This window comes from Leptinotarsa decemlineata, unplaced genomic scaffold, assembly GCF_025532065.1.
Source record: "Leptinotarsa decemlineata unplaced genomic scaffold, Ldec_3_MD MMD2_tig00000199_RagTag_RagTag, whole genome shotgun sequence".
Classification (NCBI taxonomy): domain Eukaryota; kingdom Metazoa; phylum Arthropoda; class Insecta; order Coleoptera; family Chrysomelidae; genus Leptinotarsa; species Leptinotarsa decemlineata.
In genome coordinates, this window is record NW_027412544.1 from 12,562,681 (window position 1) to 12,579,366 (window position 16,686).

At 34.8% G+C, this 16,686-nt stretch overlaps 1 protein-coding gene across 2 annotated transcripts in view; it reads right to left on the minus strand.

The window, feature by feature from the left end:
* The window catches only part of LOC111512097 (pyrokinin-1 receptor), a 289,960-nt gene that overhangs the window by 130,699 nt on the left and 142,575 nt on the right, over nt 1–16,686 (minus strand). The gene's annotated exons all lie outside the window — the stretch shown is intronic.

The following is a 16,686-nucleotide window of genomic DNA, read 5'->3' on the forward strand; positions in this document are numbered from 1 at the left end:
AGCAAAATACTTCACTAATTCTATTGAATATACAATCAGTTCGCAATAAGATAGATGACCTGTCAATATTTTTAAAGGCTGAGGGATTCCCAACTTTTTTACTTTTGACTGAGCATTGGTTGCAATGTGACGAACCATGTTTTATTCCTGACTATCTCATTGTCTCAAAATATTGTCGTAAACAAATGCTTCATGGAGGAACAATGATCCTCATACATGACAAAATGTCAAATGACTATCCATTAGTTGTTGTTCACAAGTATGATAATATGTTGGTTGAGGGTGAATTCGAATTTTCAATAGTTTATAATAAGAAAAACAACTTGTATATATTATGCATTTATAGAGCACCATCAGGCACAACAACAAATACGTATACATTTCTAGAAAGGTTAGAAATTCTTTTGTCAAGTTTCCCTATGAAATCAAGAATTATTTTTGGCGGAGATCTCAATATTGATTTTTCCGAAGACTGTGAATTCAGTAATAATCTTCGACATCTATTAATTAGCCTCAACCTAGAAATGCATATTGACGAACCTACTAGAATCACACGTACGTCCTGAAGCAATTCATTTCGAATTCTCACTAGATAGAGAGAAAAACAATAGGAAATTTAGAGAAGGTAGAATCTTTAGTGAAAATATTATCGCAAATTCAGACTAAAATGTGAACAAGCTGATTGGAATCATATAACAACTGCTTCAGATCCTATTACCATTTTTCAAGAAATCTTAGCAAACAATTTCAACGAATGCTTTCCATTACGAAAACTGAAAATAAAGAATAAAAAGCCTTGGATCTCAACGGATTTGAACATTTCTGCTAATAATCTGAGATGCTCGCGTACAATAAAAAAAATTTACATCGAATTTAGGTTTTATGCAGTATTTCAATAGATATAGAAAAATCTACCGAAGCTTGATCAAAATATCAAAAAATAATTACTACTCAAAAAGAATTGAATCATCACAAAATAAACCTAGAGAGAAATGGGCAATTATTAATGAATTGCGGGGTAAAGGAAGGCTATCTTCATCAGCAGTGATCAACATTGACCCGAATTCTTTGAATAATTTTTACTGCTCTATTGCCGAACAAATAACATCCACTATAGTACCTCAAATCAACCCTTCAAGTTATCTTGATCAATTTCAATGTCATGATAATTTCAACTTAACACCTACAAATGTTTACGAGATGAAAGAAACTCTCAAGGAAATAAAAAATGATAAGTCCGCGGGGTTAGATGGTATAACTAGAAGACTACTTGAGAACCTACCGATAGAAGCTCTATTTGCACTAACCGAGGTGATTAACAAATCTTTTGTGACAGGAGTATTTCCCTCAGGATTGAAGACATCAGTTGTTCTACCTCTCTATAAAGGTGGAGAGGTCACCAACCCCTCAAACTTCAGACCCATCTCGTTATTATCGACTATCTCGAAATTAATCGAAAAGCTAGTGAAGAAAAGATTGTTGAGATTTTTATCAAATGGAAAAATATTGAATGAATGTCAATTTGGCTTCCAAAGCTGTAAAAACACTAATGATGCAATCTTCTCATTTTTGGAAAAAATATACTTGAATATGAATGAGGGAGAAGCAATTTCGGCAGTTTTCTGCGATTTTTCGAAAGCCTTCGACTGTGTCAATCATGATATACTTATAAAAAAATGTACTGTTATGGCATAAGAGGAATAAGTCTTGAATGGTTCAAATCGTACCTAAAAGGTAGATCCCAGCTGACGAAAGTCAATAATGTGTATTCGGACATTTCGGCTATTGATTGCGGGGTACCTCAAGGATCTGTTCTAGGGCCCATTTTATTCCTATTATACATCAACGATCTTGCTACAGTTGATATTGAAGGGTCATTCACGATTTTTGCCGATGACACCACATTGTTATGGCATGAAAAAAATACTAACAATTTGAAGCAAATGATATCATTAGATTTAGAAAGAGTCAAACAGTGGTGTGATTCTAATTTACTCTCCTTCAACGTAGACAAGACCAAAATTGTAAACTTCAAATTTAGCTATGACAATTTGCTATTAGATGGTAGGAAGATAGAAGAAACGACTTGCACAAAATTTCTTGGTCTGCATATTGACAATAAATTAAAATTTAAAGAACATATCACATCTTTATGCACAAAATTGGCTTCAGGATCATTTGCTGTCAGAATTGTTTCCAATGAACTTGATATATTCACTGCTAGATCGACTTACTTTGCCCTAGTAGAGTCTCATCTAAGGTATGGCATTGCATTTTGGGGATTCTGTAGTAAACAACTATTGAACCAGGTCTTCGTGTTGCAAAAGAGATCTTTGCGGTTTTTATGTGGGGCAAACCATAGGGATAGTTGTAGACAACTTTTCGTTAAATACAGAATCCTCTCTCTATTCAGCATCTTCATTCTTGAAGTTGTTTGCCTGATTCATAAAAGATATAACACTGATTCTCCAGATACACATAGAATCCACAACACAAGACAGAACAGTAGTAATAATTTACATCTGCCAATACCCAGATTGACTCTAACAAAACACTCTAACATGTACGAAGGGAAAAAATGTTCAACCATTTACCACAGGTAGTTAGGGATATAGTAGAGCAGAGACGTTTCAGGGAGTCGGTCAAAAATATACTGCTCATGAAAGCTTATTATAGCCTGCAGGAATATTAGGATGACAAATTGTAAATATTCTCAGTGTTCTGCCAAGATAAGCTAAACAATATTATGTATTAACGGTCACGTTTTTATCATTATCATTATTACTATTATACATATAGTCTTGTTTTATTCCACATTAATATGTGTATGTGTAAATTGAATTGTGATACAATTGCATTTATAATGAAAATGCAAGGTTTGTTTTGTTTTGACAAATATGTTTTACATACTTTTTAATTTGCTGTTTTATTTATTTATATTTTTATATGTATATATATATACACATATATTTATATTTTCATCACACTTTGTCAATGAGAATTTATTCTTGGACAATAAAGTATATTTATCTATCTATCTAGAGTAACTACTGTTTAGACCCCAGTACCACTCCAAATATATTTCTTCACTTTGAACAAATCTATCATGATATATGTCGACTTCCTCGTGTTCAATCGAATATCTTTGTATAGATGAGCAGTTCAAAATCACTTTATCCGTTTTGACACTAAATACTCGTGATGCACTTTTTGGAACCTTTGGTGTAGTAATGAATATTACTGAAGTTTATCACTATACCAAACCATTATTTTAACACTTTGGAACGTGGTTCAATCACCAAGTGATCATCTTCAAGACAAAGATTAAACTTCCTCTTGAAGATGGTCACTTGATGATCGAAACACGTGTTTCGTGTGACCATTGAACACGAAAATTGTGTCTGATACTTGAAGATATTATATACTGAACCAGTGACGAGAGTTTTCTGGTGAAACTGATAAGATTACCAACCACAGAAATCAGTAAATGAGGATGTTCACGACGTTCAATGAAATCGCATAATGCCAAAATTTCCTACTCCATATATCTCGTTCGACACCATTATCGCCTCTCTGAAACTGTGATTCTTGGTTGAATACATTGATACTCAAACTAGATTGATACTCATACTACGTTTTTCAGTTTCTGTTTTGAGTTTTACTAGATATGTAAAATCGTTAATGTATGAATTTTTGTTATGTCGTGAATGGAACGATAGATAGTTACTTGTTTATTTTACTTCCTCTAGGATATTTCAAGTGAATACATTTTGAATAAATATACCGGCTGATCATCTACATCTTCTCCTTTTTCAAAATTGTACACCATTACTAATTTACAACGATTTAACATATACTATTGTGAAACTAAAAGTAAACTGAAATGATTTTACTTTTGCCTAACACAAAATACATGTTTTGGTTTACACTTTTTAGTAGATCATGGGGTTTATCTATGAACTGGTTTTATTATTCTTCTACCATTCTGATTTTCTACAAACATAACATCATCGTTACTACCTTCCGGTACTTTCAGTTCTTCAATTACACAATTATCATTTGTTTTCTCTCCTAGAATAATAGCTAGAAACCTCGAGTTTCTTTCTAAAAGTGATACATTATCCAATCTAACTTTATATGGCCTTTGTCTAACCTTAGCTATAACTTCTTCCGGTTGCCATCTAGAAACACTTTTTTGGGTTGTTTTATTATAATAGTACCTTTGTACTTCCTGATGGTTATTTAATTTTCTTCTATTTTTTCTACGTTTTTAAAACTTAGTTTTAATACCCATAGGAGTCAGCCTCTTAATCTTCTCGACATTGAAAGTTGTGCTGGTGAACCAATTTCAGTATTTCTATACTATAACAGAATGTACTGAGAATGTTTTTTAAGTTTGCACAGCGCACATTACTTCGTGGATATAGTGGTGAAGAAGTTTGGTGGTCAAATCCCCACGTCTTTGCAAATGACTTGAATAATTCAGAGAAAAATTGTGGATCACTAGCAGAAAATAAAGTTTTTGGTATACCGTACGAGCAAAAACGCCATTCAAATACTGTAGTATATGTGCATAGTACTTTCCGGTTGTTAGTGTCGCTAGTGTTAGTGTTGTTAAAACATGTACTATGAATTGACAGTTGACACCGACGGAAGAATAGAGTTGTTGGCTTTGTTTGATGAAACTAGACACGTTGTGCATGAAAATGAAAAAATGTAAAAGATAAGGTTAATCCTGTACATCATTGTAAATGAGTATGTAAATAAAGCTTGTAAATATAATTCATAGTGTGGTAAATGATAATACGAATACATTATTACATTTACAGCAGTTGTATTTGTGTTTAGGCAAATCAATTCTACGTATTTTGAAAAATAGTCCATGATAATCAAATACTGCTTTTTATACAGTTGAAAAAAGTCACACCCTGATTTTCCCATGGCTGTGATGGTACTTCATGTGGACATAATGGTTCTTCCATTTGAGATTTTTTGTATCTCATACATATAGAAAAATTACCTATGAAGTGGTTGATATCCCTACTCAGTATTAGCCAAGGAACACATCCTACTGCATGATTTTTTGTTTCTTCTTGGCCCAGATGAATGTAATGCAATTTATGCAAAGTTGCATTCACTAATTTTTTTAGGAATAACAATTCTTCTGCCAACATAAAGCATATCATTGAATTATTGCAGATCTTTTTTATTTTGAAAAAAACATTTGATGTAATCATTATATTCATCAATATTTTGTGGCCAACCACAGGACAGTCGATAATATTTTTTTTAAAATAGAAACTAGTAGTTTTTGATCTGTTTGAATCTTGAATCTTTGCCCATATACAAATTGATTAAGCCTCTCACAACCAAAAGCAACACCAATTATTTCTTTTTTTATTACATCATATCTTTTTTCTGCGTCTATTAACGCACATATTAAATCTTTTATGAAAAAATTCCGGTGATGATGCTATCCCATTCCTCTTGAAGTAATAACGTTAATGGGGTATTGAACGTACACAATTTTGAGCTTTCATCATCTAACTGAATCTGTCAAAACCCATTTCTAGCATCCAAAGTTGTGAAATACTAAGCATTAACCAGCCTGTAAGCAGTTTCATCAATAGCGGGCAAAGGAAAATGTTCTCTCCTGATAGCCTTGTTAAGGTCCTTGAAGTCTAAGCAAATACGAATGTCCCCATTAGGTTTCCTAACTATTAGAATAGAATTGATCCACTCTGTAGGTTCCTAACTATTCAAGTATTTTCAAGTTCCTCTAATCTTTCTTTCAATTTTTTTACATAAGGGTAACGGCACTTTCCTTGGGACATAAATAACCGGGAGAAGGTTATGATCTATTATTTCATATGTTTGATACAAACATCTGTATCACTGAAGGCATCCAGGTATTTCATTGTTATATCGATATAATCTATTACATCAACTCTCAATACCAATTATAATTTTTGTATAGAATCTAAACCTTACAATGAAGGGGACAGTTATCATTCACAACAAAAAAGTATAAATCCATTGTTTTGTCTCTATAGGTAAATTTCAACTTAATTTTTTCTATTACAGGTATTATTATTTTTGTTAATGTGCCTAATTTGACAATAATTTTTTCTGAATTTTTAAAAGGAATTCTATTATCTATAAGGGTGTTCATGGAAACTAAATTGACCTTTGCACCTGTATCTAATTTAAATTTTGAAGTGCAATTGTTAATATTCATCTCTATCATCCATTCTTGTTCACCAGTGGATTGGACACAACCAACAAAATAATATTCCCCACCGTATTCGTTGTTGTTGCTCAGTTCTTGATTTTGTGCTTGAGTCACAGAATGAACACATCGTTCCATCCATAAGATCACCCAACTCACATGAATGTGCTTTAATTTTTAAATCTGTTATGAAGTTATCGATGGTTTCTTCTTCCAAACTGCTTTCGTGTTTCTACAAATCAAGATTTCTGAAAGAAATGAATTGATCTTCGAATTTCTTTAGCGAAACATCCAACTTTCCCATCTTCATTTGGACCAAATTTGAATGTTGTGTAAATGAAGCAGTGTGCACATTTTGTAGAATCATCTTTCTTAGTATATTCAATTGCTACTGAATAATTTGTAAATCTTTTTTTCCACCAAATCCAATCATCCTCCATATTTTCTTTGAATTTCAAACGTGAAACTCCGTTTCCAGCCATCCAACAAACCTTTTAGTTTGTTTTTTACAACTTTTTTACTGACTGTGCCATGTGAATAAAACGATAACTAGGCAAATACTGGTTTATTTTACTTCCTCTAGGACATTTCAAATGAATATACCGAGTGATCCTGGGGTACTGGGAATGCAGTATCATCTCAAAGATTGCTGATATTATAAAAGAGAATAATACGCCTGATTTTTGGAATTAAACGTACATATTCTTGCAAACCTTACTTTATTGAATACTTATTTGTAATTATTCGATGAATAAAGCCGATTATTATTATTATTATTTCTAATATCCTCACTGTGCCATGTATATACATCATGGAATCATTATTGACAATTAAATTATAACTCTCTAACCTCCCGACAAGTGGTGATAATCAGAACTATAATACAAGATACGGTACTCGCTTGCAGATGCCACAACATAGAACAACCCTTTTCGAAAATGTCCCTTCCTTTACAGGGGTTCAACTATACAATAAGCTGCCTGAGGATATTGCAAGTGAGAGGAATTACAGAATATTCAAAAACAAATTGAGAAAGCTTCTAATCAGTAAATGTTACTATAAAGTAGATGAATTTTTTATTGTGTGACTATGGTGCCTGAATGCATTTTTAATGTATTTTGAATATGTATTTTATACTCTAAGGTATTCAAACGCATTCATCGTTAGGGTGAATGTTGCTCTATCGAAGGTGATTTTGAGAAATTAATATTTCATTAGAAGCGAATGTTAATTCATCAGGAATGAAATATTTTCTGACAAAAGCACTATTGATAAATGTTGATCTGACGAATAGAATATTTTAATTTTCTATATTTTCCCAACATAACCCTCATATATTTTCTAATGAGCAGCTTGGGATTTTACACCACTAATTGCAGAACATAGATTTTCAGTTCTTGTTCGGAATCATTGTTTATATTACTTAAACATATTTTGTTTTGAAACGTATTGACCTTAAAACCTGCTATTGTTGAATGTAAAGTTTCATTTTGTTGTTTGAAGCTGAACAATATAAGCGGGTTATCGATTCAGTGATGTGTCATTCTATTTCATAGTTTTCAAATCTCACTATGAATGCTCAATTGTGGGTATCCTGAGTTAAATCAATCATAAAATGTTAAACTGACACCGTGTCTATATATATATACATCTGAAGAAGCTATTGTATAGCGAAACACGTGTTGCGTTTTTGTAAAACTAATTAGTGGAAACCTCACAATGAAGTGTTTCTTGAATACTTATACCATTGTGAAAGATTCAGCAATTGCTTTGCTAACAAATTTCACATCCACATGTTTTTGTGTGCCATATCGTGTATTATCACCTTCAGTTAAACTTCAACATTCACACACTATGCGCTCCGAACGATGCAATTAGAAAGTTCATTACATTAGTAATGCTGTTCTTTTATGGAATTGTTCTCTCTGTAACTTTTCATGATAGCAACGCTTCCAAAACAAAACTCTATTTGAAATTTCTGAGTATATGTGGAGGCAATTTCAGTTGTGGAAAATACAGTAATGAAACTACTTCTTTTTTGATACTGATTCGTGTTTTCTTTCCAGTTTTTCCACTATGAAACGGATTACCTAAATACCAGTGTTCCCAGCACATATCTCACTCAAATCTATTACAATTTCTCATACTAGAATCATTTGTACAGTCTTTCTCCGGTGGAAAGTAATCAGACGAGATGTCTGATTTAATGTTTGGAGCTGACATTTAATTTCATTTCATGACTGGTTTGTTGCGATTGAAGAAATGGTAGAGTGAAGTGGTTTTGAATACCTGAATTGAAGTGATTTCACCTACACGATACCTTTATATTGTCTTAAATATTGCTGAAAGTAGGTTGAGTTAGGTCCAAAGTGAGTGGGTCTATTCGACCCTCCACCGCAACCCACAAGGGTTTATTTTGGCTCACACCTATTCTCAATCGGCTAAACAAACCCAGCTTCTTAACGAAGCCGATTAGTTTGTATGGTGGGTGGTCTTTCAGGTCAGATGGTGAGAGTACGGCTCTCCCGAAATCTAAAGACCTGATTTAGTCCCCAGCGGGGCAGGCACAAAGTATATGCTCTGTTAATGAGGTAGTCGGAGAGTCAAGTTGCAAGATTCCCACCTTGATACCCACGACAACTTCCCCATATGAGGGTTTTTGTACGTCAGCTACACCTGACGATGCCTTAGATTCAGCCGTGCAGGGCTTTTTCGCCTCTGGTTTTGGTGATACCTCACTTGAGCGCAAATGTTTGCTAACCTGCTCATGAGGGGTTAGTTCCCCCACCTGAGACATATTCTGAGTACACCACAGCTCTCGCTCCTGAATTAAATCCACAGGGAGGTCAGTTGAAGTCGTAAACTCGACATCCATCTCGTCTGTAAACTCGCTCCAGAACTAAATTTACAGGGAGGTCAGTTGGAGTCGTAAACTCGACATCCATCTTCTCTATAGACTCGCTCTTGAACTAAATTCACAGAGAAGTCCGTTGGAGTCGTAAACTCGGCGCCCTCTTCTGTAGACTCGCTCCTGAACTGAATTTACAGGGAGGTCAGTTGGAGTCGTAAACTCGACATCCATCTCCTCTGTAGACTCGCTTCTAAACTGAATTAACAAGGAGGTCCGTTGGAGTCGTAAATTCGACATCCATCCCCTCTGGAGACTCGCTCCTGAACTAAATTTACAGGGAGGCCAGTTGGAGTCGTAAACTCGACTTTCATCTCCTCTGTAGACTCGCTCCTGGATTAAATTTTACAGGAAGATCAGTTGGAGTCGTAAACTCGACATCCATCTCCTCTATAGACTCGCTCCTGAACTGAATTTACAGGGAGGTCAGTTGGAGTCGTGAACTCGACATCCATCTCCTCTGTAGACTCGTTCCTAAACTAAATTAACAGGGAGGTCCGTTGGAGCCGTAAATTCGACATCCATCTCCTCTGGAGACTCGCTCATGAATTGAATTCACAGGGTGGTCAATTGGAGTCGTAAACTCGACATCCATCTCCTCTGTAGACTCGCTACTGAACTAAATTCACAGGAAGGTCAGTTGGAGTCGTAAGCTCGGCATCAATCTTCTCTATAGACTCGTCGTCAGAAAGAATTTTCAAGTTCACTGTGTCAATAAAAGTCCCACGAGTAGCTAGGGAACGAAGGTCAATCAAGGCAGAGCCCCGCATTACCGTGACAAGGCGATGCTACGACGAGAGGGCGCCCGGTATCTCGAAGGTTCCGTAGAGACAGCTGATAGGCTCAGTGTCATTCATCCTCTCGGCACGGATGCACACACCTCAGGATTAAGCCATCATTGGGATGCCATTCAGTTAGGGAATAACAGAACCACAAGTGATTCTGTCGTTCCCGTATACAGCGAAGCTACGTGGAAGCAGGCATCCGATCCGTGTTTTCTTTCCAGTTTTTACACTATGAAATGGTCTAAATACCAGTCTTCCCAGCACATATCTCACTCAAATCTATTACAATTTCTCATGCTAGAATCATTTGTACAGGCTTTCTCCGGTAGAAAGTAATCAGACGAGATGTATAATTTAATGTTTGGAGCTGACATTTCATGACTGGTTTGTTGCGATTGAAGAAATGGTAGAGGGAAGTGGTTTTGAATACTTGAATTGAATTGATTTCACCTACACGATACTCTATGTTGTCTTAAATATTGCTGAAAGTAAAAAAACACATTCCAACATTACCTGAGTACTGAACGTTTCAATTTACGCTCAAGAAAATAGATTTTGATTTTTGTTATTGAATCGACGAAGAAATGAATAAAGCCACTAATAGGGACATTGATGCAATAATCAAGTATTTTCATTCAGCTATCATTTCTTGATGCTGGATAACATCATGTCTCTCTCAGGCGAGGATTTGCACCTGAAAAAGTCTTGAAAGACTTTCAGAACTGAGTATTTTGACTGCAGATATGAAGAAGAAAGTAATGTTGGAAATGAAAGGCGTGTTTGATAATACTTCCTTAGAATCAATCATCCAGGCGTCGAAGAGAAGAGAAATCGGCAACTCGAGTTGCAGGTGAATAGACTGGATTTTTAGAGGAAGACTAGTATACACGACCATTATGAAATAGTAGTGATATACGGGTTGCAAAGGGGCTGCCTTCAGGGGGTAGTTTCGTCCTCACTATTATTGAACCTTGTAGTGGACAAGTTACTAAGTCTTCTGGACCATATTAGATACAGAGTAGCGGGCTATGCAGATGAGTTAGTCAATATAGTCCAAGGCAAATCTGTTTTAAAAAAAATCTGTTTTAAAATCTGTTTTTACATTAATCAGCTGTCGCCCCCATACGAATGACAACTCTCAGAAGTTGAGAAACATGTGCGAGCTAAGGACTAACGAGGTCTTACCTTTTAACGTGTGATTCTTAACACGGTTGCAGAATCATCCCAGCTTCAACCAGATAAATTCTCTCGAGAAAAATATCTGGTCGAGGTAGGAATCGAACCCACGGTCTTCCGATCGTGAGTCGGACGCACTACCACCGCGGCCAATTCCACAACAATAATACAATAATACAATAATATATTATGAAAGGAAGACCAAGTAGTAGTATTCACTAGACTTAGACCACTGAAACATCGGGGTGGAGAGATACAGCTGCCGGAAGAAAGTCGGATATTTGGAAAGTTATAGTAGATCTCAGGTTGACGTGGACAGGTTGGAAAAGATGAAAAGGAAGGCAGACGTAACACCGAGGTTGATCAAACGCACCTATAGAAAGACATGGGGAATAAAATCAGATATGATATATTGACTCTATACCATGATAACATATGCATTTATGGTCTAGAGGTCAGAGATGAAACAATTCATTGCTATTGAGAAGCATAGCAGGGAGCAAAATCTTTCATGTTTGGAATAACGGGAACAGTGAAAACAATTGAGAACAGGTGTATTGGAGACAGAATCAAGAGTGGGCGAATGCAGACTGGAAAACTCAGCGACCTTCATAGGATTGGGCAACGAGCATCTAATATGTTCTCGGACCATATGACACCAAAATACATGTTCGACATAAACTACGCAATTGTTGAAGTCTCAGAAGGGTGAAGAATGAACAGTCATATTCATGTCGCAGAAATACCTGGTATACAGGCGTGTTGAAAACCGAACATGGGTCAAGTGCTGGAATATGTTGTACGAGAGCAATCTTATTTTCCAGTCATCATTGTTGAAATGTATACCATCTTACAATGTGCAAGGACCATTAATTCAAGGCTTCAACAAAATGAGCAAATCAATATTTTCACAGATAGCCAACCACTAAAAGCATAAAAACAGTAATAAATTGGACACAAGGAGAAAGGCGGAGATTGTCGTGCACATATCTAGCAGCAACGAAAAAATATAACTGAGGTAGCTACTGTTGGAGACTGCCAAAATCCCGGATCTCAAGTATCAGAGGAGTCCCTTCGGAGGATTCCAAATCAACAGCTATAATGGTTTCTGGAAGTAGGATTTCCATCAGAAGTTGTAAGGTTTAGTGTATTGAACCCTTGGGTAATACCCTGTATTTTGTTGGTATTTCTATTACGATCATCATTCGAAAGAGAAGAATATTTCCAGCAATGATACTATGACGTTTTTATTTAGTGAACATTCAAATTCAACATTGATCAGAAATTTGTTTTGATAATCTGATTATTTCAAAGTTGGGGATGCAAAACCCTATTAGAACCGTATTTCTTGTTTTATTGGTATTCGGTGTAACAAAGTTGGTCTACAGTGATAAGTGTTGAAGAGGGGTACAGTATTTCTAGAAACTTCTATAGATGGCGGCCAGATTAGGTAACCCTTTCCAGAACTCATAATTGAACTTTTATGCGAGATCAAGAACCGACCTCTGCCCTTGCCACGCAAATCCAGAGCTAGTCGTTCCAACGGGGCACATGTAAGGTTTTCTTGTTCTCTATCAAAAGAAGAGTCAGGAAACGTTATAGGTCTAGAAGAAACCAACTTTACTGGACACTGTTCATTGAGGGGAACTTGAACGAAATAGGGCTAATCAACGAATACCTTAGCCGCGGGCAATGCAACAGAGAGACGGGGACACCCCGTCATATTCCATACGAATGTTAGGCTTTGGATCACAAGAAGGCAGAGAATACGAGTATATGGATAACTCAACAATATTACCTATTGGTCATTAATATTTGATGAATGCTGAATTAATTACTGAATAAGGAAAATATAAATTTCCAAATAAAAAATTACTTACTTTCCAGATGCGTTGAATCAAAACTAACCTCTATGTAATTCACGAATAAATGAGGACTGGCAAAACAATGGTCTACAGTGATAAGTGTTGAAGAGGGGTACAGTATTTCTAGAAACTTCTATAGATGGCGGCCAGATTAGGTAACCCTTTCCAGAACTCATAATTGAACTTTTATGCGAGATCAAGAACCGACCTCTGCCCTTGCCACGCAAATCCAGAGCTAGTCGTTCCAACGGGGCACATGTAAGGTTTTCTTGTTCTCTATCAAAAGAAGAGTCAGGAAACGTTATAGGTCTAGAAGAAACCAACTTTACTGGACACTGTTCATTGAGGGGAACTTGAACGAAATAGGGCTAATCAACGAATACCTTAGCCGCGGGCAATGCAACAGAGAGACGGGGACACCCCGTCATATTCCATACGAATGTTAGGCTTTGGATCACAAGAAGGCAGAGAATACGAGTATATGGATAACTCAACAATATTACCTATTGGTCATTAATATTTGATGAATGCTGAATTAATTACTGAATAAGGAAAATATAAATTTCCAAATAAAAAATTACTTACTTTCCAGATGCGTTGAATCAAAACTAACCTCTATGTAATTCACGAATAAATGAGGACTGGCAAAACAATGCACTTCGCTTACCTGAAACAAAAATATTCAAATCAGTCACTGACAATATTTCCGAATAAATAATCACTTAATAATTATGATAATGATTATTCAAAATATTGTTATTTTTGGTTTATCACTAATCAATCAAATCAAAATGTACTTCACTGTCGAAGATGAAATCTTATTGACAAAGTGTTTCTATTCTAGAAATATAAGATACACAATTCAAAAGATATTGTCGAAGATAAAATATCATTGTCAAGGTGTTATTGTTTTAAAGAATATAAATTATACACATAAGAAGTAATATTTGAACATTTGGTGATTTCAGAATTTTGAGGTGAAAAAGTAGTCAGAAAGTAATAATATATATGCTACATATTGAAACGAATAATAATAATAATGAATATTGTCATGCAACACATGAATGTAAGTATAAGAATATAAAAACCATAAAGCATAAAAATATAAAAGTGAATGCATAGAAAATAAAAGTAAGTTTCAACTTCGTAAACATTTTCAACTATACAGTTCAGAGCTAAATGTAATCATTGAATAAAAAGTTAAAAAAGTCACATAGTTTGAATACCAGTAGGTACTGAAACACAATAATTAAAATTAATTGTTTATATAATTCAAATTTCTATCTGAATAGAATTCGTCTAAAGAATAAAAGGCCTTCGAAATCAGAAGCTTTTTTACAGACTTTCTAAATTTAGTGGTACATGTTATGCCTTTGATCTCAATCGGCAAATTTTTAAACATTTTTTTTTTCCATTATATATGAAAGACCTCTCAATTTCTGATGATATTGAAATCGGTAAACCTATATTGAGTTTATTTCTGGTATTTAGTCGTAGTAAAATGAAAATTTTCGTTATTTTTTTTTGCAATAGACATAATATCTCCAATAGAATTATGGAAGTCAAGAAAGGCATTTTTTGCCATATTAGGCCCAATTCATTTGTTGATACTCTGACTGCAAAGCATCCTGTTGAAATTTTTTTACATAGGTTATTTATGTGACCTTCAAAATCTGAATTTTTATCAATTTGTAATCCCAGAAATTTTGCTGACATTTTGTTTTCTATTAATTGAGTACCTAGGTAGATATCTAGTGTGGAGCACTTGTGGGTGGTGATGCTAGTTTTTGAGATATTCCGTGTTTTTCAAACTCTAAAACCTAAACTTACATAGCTACTAATAATATTATGCTTATTCACAAACATCATAATTCTTTGTTTAACAAGTTTTTCTATGATTTTAAAAAGGGTAGGCAGCATAGATATAGGCCTAAAGTTGGCAGGATTGTTAGTGTCGCCTCCTTTGTGCAAAGGAATAACAATGGCTGTTTTCAAAAATGCCGGAAATACACCCGTTATTAAGCTTGTGTTTAATTTAGCTAATAGGGAACGCAGTATTAAAATTATTCGAGAGAGTTTCATGAAACCTACCCAATGGGTCGTCATTGGGTTCATTCCACTTTACATAATTGCTAATATCTACAAAAGTATCAAAAATTTTTTTGCTGTAGATTTTTCCAAAGCGCTTCTTTGGCCTCGATAATTTTTGACCTCTTTGGAAATTGAACAAAACAGACTCATAGTCAGAGAGTCCAGCACTGACAACTTTACAGCTGATTTTTCGGGTATTTGAACATACATAGTCAAGAATAGTACTTGAGTATCTAGAAATACGTGTAAGAGAATCAACATACTTTGTGAGATCGAATGTTGTCAGCATGTTTTCTGGTTCTGAAGTTACTCTAGAGAATTCATTTTTTAAATTTATGTTGAAATCCCCCGTAATTATAATAAGTGCCTTGGAAGGGATTTGCAATAACAGCATTTCTAGTCGCTCTAGGAAAACATATTCATTACATAATGGTGATCGATAAAGACATAACATGTATGTATACATCATAAACTTGACAGTAAATCATTGTAAATTCAAATTCTTTCTCAACCAACATATAATCATATTTATCACATTTGATAAAACTGTTTCACATATTTTTTCGTGAAAAAGGATCAATCTTTCTCCATGCACCGAGTTAGTTCTACAGTATTTTGAAAAGTAATTTGGTATGTACAGAGGCTCACCCTCCTCTAGCCAATGTTCAGTCAACATTACAATATGTACTTGGAAAATCCTGATTTTCTAGAAAAATGTATAGATCATCTATTTTGTTACGAACTGATTGAATATTCAACAGCATCACAGAGATATATTCTTCAGAGGGTTTAGTTCTAAAAAATCACAATTTACGTCATTATTAGTTGTACTTGAGGATGAATTATTATCATCATTCTTGCTCTCAATGACTGAAAGGATAGATTCACTCTGAACGGTTTCTTTCCTGTTGTACAGATGGAATCTATATCAACAGTTTTCAGATGTATGAGAAGGTTTGACCTGGATTGCATAATAAAATCTTTTACTGAATCAAGTATGCAGCATTTGCTTGATTTCATTTTTGAATCAACAATAAATTTGAGAGAAGTATTCCTAATTTTTTTATTTTTTTCGTATATTTGTATATAGAGCTATTTAAAATTTAGTTTACAATATTATCCTGTACCTGAAATGTCTCCGTTATCAATAGCAGATTTGTATACCAAGTCAGTGGAAGAATATTTTTCAATGCTCGTCTCAATGATTTCCTGTTGCTTTTGTTGTTTGTGCTATACATTACAATAACATAGACATTTAGTCCATAATGAACTGTTCTCTGGAATCACTGATAGCATCCACTAGTTCTAATCTCGGGTTGATACATTACTCAATAGAAAATTCCGATTTGTCTAAAATGGATAATTAATACTTTCGGAAAGTTCATCATATATTCACTAAGAGATCACGATTTTTTCACCCAATGATCACTTACTCCACGGTGCGTAAAGTTGTCGTTGTGAAATGTGTTATGTCTGACTGATAAATAGTTTTCACTAAGAAACAATAACAATAACTAGTAGTGAAACTCGGCACTCGCAAGAGATAGTCTCAGTGAAGAAATATCTTCGTATCAACTATCAACCTCACCATTATGGAAAAGTTAATGATGCGATAACCCTACTCTTTTAGGG